This window comes from Eurytemora carolleeae, unplaced genomic scaffold (genome assembly GCF_000591075.1).
Source record: "Eurytemora carolleeae unplaced genomic scaffold, Eaff_2.0 scaffold1362, whole genome shotgun sequence".
Lineage (NCBI taxonomy): Eukaryota > Metazoa > Arthropoda > Copepoda > Calanoida > Temoridae > Eurytemora > Eurytemora carolleeae.
The window spans coordinates 61190-67286 of NW_019397774.1; the positions used below are offsets into that span (position 1 = coordinate 61190).

At 32.6% G+C, this 6097-nt stretch overlaps 1 long non-coding RNA gene across 1 annotated transcript; it reads right to left on the reverse strand.

Annotated features, from left to right (window-relative positions):
* Positions 1-938: 938 nt before the first annotated feature.
* On the reverse strand, positions 939-5298 carry LOC111715859 (uncharacterized). The gene is made up of 4 exons (XR_002768321.1): positions 5044-5298; positions 3798-3946; positions 1285-2047; positions 939-1214 (listed from the first exon to the last, which is right to left on the reverse strand). It is a non-coding gene; the product is annotated as an uncharacterized LOC111715859 (long non-coding RNA).
* Between the last annotated feature and the right edge of the window lie 799 nt (positions 5299-6097).

The window sequence follows — 6097 nt, forward strand, 5'->3', positions numbered from 1 at the left end:
GATGGAGTAATTAGTGTCCTGAATTATAATTACCATCCATTCGATGGAGTAATTAGTGTCCTGAGTGTTAATTACCTTCCCTCTGATTGAGTAATAAATGTCTTGAGTGTTAATTACCAATCCTCCAATGAAGTAATTAGTGTCCTGAGTGTTAATTTTCAACCCTCCAATGAAGTAATTAGTGTCTTGAGTGTTAATTACCTTCCCTCCGATTGAGTTATTAGTGTCTTTAGTGTTAATTACCAATCCTCCAATGAAGTAATTAGTGTCCTGAGTGTTAATTTTCAACCCTCCAATGAAGTAATTAGTGTCTTGAGTGTTAATCACCATACCCTCCGATTGAGTAATTAGTGTCCTGAGTGTTAATTACCAACCCTCCAATGAAGTAATTAGTGTCCTGAGTGTTAATTATCAACCCTCCAATGAAGTAATTGGTGTCCTCAGTGTTTATTACCATCCCTCGGGTAGAATAATTAGTATTAAATCACAATTGTGAATTCCCTCCGCTGAAAATAATTTCCCTAAGGTGGCCTCCGCTACAGCGGAGGGATCCCAATATAACTTCAATCTCTCCAAGTTGTATACTGAAGTAAAAAATCATTTTTATTTGGTGAAATCTATTTAATATTTGCAGCATGTAAAACACATGTGAGACCAAATTTTCTTTAAGAAAAAATATATTTAAACTTTAAAAAATAATAATGCTTTCTTCAGGGGACATTAGTTTCAAAACTAACACTTGGCCCATATCCAGAGTAAAAGTCGATAATAAAAACTATAACAAACATTTTATTAAACATGACAAGGACAACAATTCCCAATTTTAAACTTTTTTTAAAAATCAAAATTATAATAAGAGTTCTTTTTATATTAAATCTCTTGACAGTTTTCAAGACAATGCCAGGTTTTCCATTTTAGAACGTATCCTGAATTTGAANATAAATAAGAAATTTTATTATTTCATCTTACAATATTGTCGTCAATTAATAAAACTAACTTTTTATTCTTAATTCTGGTTTTTTGACATGGTTCTTTGATCCGTATGGTGGTCTATGTATCTAGTTGTACCGTGTGGACATAGTTTGCTGAACTGTATTTGTACTGCTGCAGTACACTTTCCTCTGGTGTACAGAGGGGGGAGAGGAAATCAACCCATTGTAAATCCTTAGATGGAGGAAGTGCCAATCATCGAACAAAGGATTAGTAAATGTAACCTTAAATTAGAAGAAAAAGTATTAAATTCAATTTATTTTAATAAAAAATAAAATAATGTTTTGCATTCACCTAAATTGGTCGCTGTTTACTTGGGAGTTGTCTGAACCAGACATTTTTATTACATTTTTAGTTTCTAAACTAGAGTTTCCACAGCGAGGTTGCTATTTTTATTTATTATAATCATATATTATTGTTATATTTCTTATATATGTTAAATTTCCCACCACCAAAATCATGCTTTTTTGTTAAAATAAAACCAGATTTTTAGAAATCAAAATAATTAAAATGTCGTCTTACAACAACAAAAATGTTGAGACAAAGTTTAAAAACTCACCTTTTTAAGCAAGAAAGCTTCATTAAAGTGTAAAAAGATTGTAATTTAAAATTCTGAAAACCTAACTTTATTGTATATCTGGTTGAAAGACCCAGTTTAAATAATGATATAAATAGTTATGAATTGCAGCGGCGGTGTGGAAAATTCATACAGAATCCGCGAAAATCCATGAAACCAGAAAGTGAGAAACAAAAAGTAAAATTATGTCATATTTTTAGTTATGCTTTGTGGGTAACCATTTGCAACTTAATCATAATTTTCTTTTTGCCATTGCAAAAAATTTCAATTTTTTTCTAAGGTTACATCTCTAATAAAGTGATCATTTGTTAAACTTTCACCGTTTATAAGACTAAAGCCTTACAATAACTTTCAGTGTAAAATGTAAAAAAATGTTGTCAAGAAAATTATTTTTTAAAATAAAAAAGTGTGCAATATATTACCAGTTTCTGTTGGAACATTTGATGCTGATAAATCAACGCTAGCAAGACCAGCAACTTCCTGAAGGTAAAATGTTATGTTTAGGTTAGCCCTATCCCGATCGGGCTTTTTTGTCCAATATTGATTGGATGGTGTTTTTCCCCCCCCCCCCCCTATGATTTTGCCATTAGAGTCGAGATAGGGGAGTGTGATACATGGCCGTAATGCCTGCTTATTAAACCTCTATCATTAATTGTTAGGGTGCAAGGGAGGATTTTAAAAAGTTCAAAAAGTACGCCGGAAAAATGTTCAAAAAAAAATATTTTTAGCTTTGACAAATATTAAGCCACAGTGGCACATGTTATTGACCATTTTTTCCATTTTTCAAGGACTTTTCAAATAGATAAATTGTATACCACCTGTAGCTAAGTTTATAATAACTATTTATAACCCTACTGGTTGAAGGGAGGCGAGGTATAAAGTATTTGAGCCAAAAACTTTTCTTTTTCGAGAGGGTTCTCTACTCGAACCCTCGAGAAAAAGACATGTTTTTTTGCGAAAATACTTTAAGAGCCCCCTTCAACCAGTAGGGTTTTAAATAATTTTATGCCCTGCAAAATTAAAATATAAAGAAATAGAAAGAAATATGAATTTAAATGTTAACACTATCAAAAAAAATAAAAACACACAAATGGCACGTCAATTATATAACGTGGAATATCAAGTTTAAACTCTTAATAAGTCCATATTAAAGAAAATCCCAAATATTAATGCTTGAAGATGATCATTCAAAAGATTGCGGGAACTTCATAGCAAAAAATTCGCAAATAGTGAAAGGTGTACCATAGATAAAAAAAGGCCACCCAGGGCATAAAAAGTTATAAACAATTTCTGTCTTTTTTAAACTCTAACCCGCCATTTTACTGTCCTCTGCCCTACCCTTTGCAACAGAAACAAAAAATGTTAAGCAAAATATGTTCACAACTATGAAGTTGAGAAAGCGTTTAAGTTTTAGCGTTCTAATATTACCCAGGGTGATAGAGTTAATAAAAAAACATAAAATGATTACTTGATAATCTTTCAAATTTTTTATAAAAGTGAACAAATTTAAAGATTATAAACACTTAATATTTAGAGAACAAAGCTTCACAAATAAATGCTGCAAAATGTGTCAAAAAACCAACATTTTTATTTCCCAATTTATCATAAAAGCCTCATACTTAGTAATTGCGATATACTGGCGTTTAACGTATATTAAAGGGTCTGTCCAGATAATTACAAATCACTTTCTATTAAATAGTCACGTGCTATCATTCTGATCCGATTATGAAAAATGGAGAATTTTTTATTGCAGTTGTGCTTTAAAAGTAACCTCCAAAGGTTACAAGCTATCACAAAAAAGTCTAAAAAGCTAAGCATAAAACATGTGCTTTGTGGTTCTAAAACGTACATTTCTTAGTCTACAAAAAATAAATGTGAGATTGAGGTAAAACTTACGGACATGGCGATGTTGCGACCTTTTTCTAGTTTCAGTAGAAGTAAATATTTCCATTTACTGATAGCGCCGATTAAAGGATTCATCACTCTGATTGAATAATGAGATAGATAGAAAGATAGATGTTACCGCCATACTATTTTAATTGGTTCAAAATAGACAACAAACACATGACTGAACCCTGATTGGATCAGGCGCTAATGGACTCGGCATACAGTTGAATAAGTCTTAAAAATTGCATAGCATAATGGATCTTTGTGACGTAAGTCTTTACATGGAGGGTCTCTTGAGAAAACTATGCCAGTCCCTTAAAAAGAATAAAGAAGAAAAAACCACCTTGCAAGTAACAGATGAAGTTTTGTCTGTGTATGATGTACAATCCACAAATTTAGCTCCTTTATCCACCCACAGCAGCATAACCTTGCCGTTCATTATCACATACTGTCTCCTAGAGGTTGTGCCAGGGGTCAACACAAACTTAGACCCTTAACAACCAAAATATTTTTATTCAAAAATTTCGAAGACAGGCTATGATCGGCCCATTTTGTATTAATGCACAACATAATGCAAAAATTATGGCTTAAATTCCGTTTGAGGCACAATTTAATGCAAAAACATAAAAATTTTCAAGTATATGAGCAAGTTAGGACAAATGAATGTGCAACTTTGTGCAAATGAAGGTAAAATTTCATGCACTGGTTTCGTATTGATACGCGAATGATGCGAAATTTCGTGCAAAATGCGAAACTGTTGCGCAAGAAAATCTGATGTTATGTGGGAACCCTATTTAAGACACGTATTAGGTTACAGTATACGTTTATCAAGTATGAATGAGTCCCAAGGCAATGCAAGTCCTAGTTGTCAACTTTGTGTTGCAAGAAATGTGTTTTTGCAAGCATCATTCTATCTTTCTAAATTTACATTCTAACATTAAATACTAAATGTTTTCTTAGTTATGCATTAAAACGGTGTTAAGTACTTTCCCAAAGATATTTTCCCAAGGGCCCAAGTAACATTTTCCCTAGCATGGCAACTTCCCAAAGGTTAGGTTAGGCGCTCTAAGGCACCTTAGGCTGGGGCTTGGATGGGATAGGGGGGGTGAGCTCTGCGGCTAAAACAGGCTGGGTGCCGAGCACTGCGGCTAGGATAGACTTGGGAAGTTGCCGCTTCGGAAATTGCACGTTCGGGAAATTGCCACTTGGGAAAAATGCTTTGGGAAATTAAGTACATTACATCTTTAAAACACCACTTGACTTTTTCAACTATATTCTAATTTGAGAAATTTTCCTTGATAATTTGATTTTTTTTCTTTGTTTAAGATATACGTAATTAGACTTGATTTAAGATTAAGGGGGGAAGGGGTTTGTGTACATTTACTGTGATGTATTAGGACCGCTCATATCTGATAAAAGAAGAATAGAGAACAATATAATACTCAGGAAAATTTCTACTTGTGTGTTTACAATCTGTGTTGTTGTTTTGATAAAACTAGCCCTAACGGTCCTATAGTTTTACTGTAAAATGTGTACACAAACCTCTCTTACTTTTTTTTTTAAATGACATTGATTATAACTTTACTAACCATCAACACATCCTGTTGCTTTTGTCTGCAGGTCAGATAGAACAACCTTGACCACTTGCCACTTTAGATTCAGCTATTGTTGGTCGTTTCGGAGACGACTTAACGGGCTTGGCTTTTGAAGACTTGTACAGGTACTTGTCTTTGACGATTTTTTGGTGAATTTTTCTCCTACTTCTACCAGTAGCTCTTACGTCATTATCACTTCCCTAGATTTTTTAATGTAAGCTAGGCTTTTAGGGTGCTTCGTGCCCATCTTCTATTTGAATTGTGAACATGTTCTCTTTATGTACAATTGTAAAACAAAACAAACAAAAAATTCGCAGATTTTATAAAAAAAAGCTGGCCAAACGGCTGGACCAATCTGACGGAAATGTTTACAAAATTTTAATTTTAATTTTATTTTCCGGGCAACGCCGGGCACTTCAGCTAGTAATACTTAAAATCAGGGTAACTCTCAAACAATGAGAATTTTGGACTTATGTAACCAGATTCAGTCTTTACGCTTGATTACATGTATGAATGATACTAGACTATGCAGTTGTAAAATTGTTTTTTTTCTTTGTCATGTCATTATCTATTTTTATCCTAAAATGTGGCGTCAAACCTTATAGAAATCCAACGTATGGACCCGCTACGTATAGCAACATGGCGTATTTTCCGGGAGAACATTTTTCATATTTTTGAAAAATTAAACGTTTTTTGTAAAAATATTTTAGCTTATCATTATCATTATCATAATTTCTATTTTTTTGCCATAACCTAGACATTAAAGGAGCAAAATAGTTTAATTCCTACATTTTAGGTTTGGAAAAAAAAAACTTAAAAGTATAGAAAAAGTTCTCCAGTAATGCTAATATGATTTCATAAAATTTCGTTTTACCATTTAAATAAAAGGATTTTATGAAAATTATATTTACTTTACACTGATAATTTAATTTTTCAAAAATATAAAAAATGTTCTCCCGGAAAATACGCCATGTTGCTATACGTAGCGGGTCCATTCCATATATATTCTGTTTTCCTGTCTATATATATTCTGTTTACCTGTCTATAT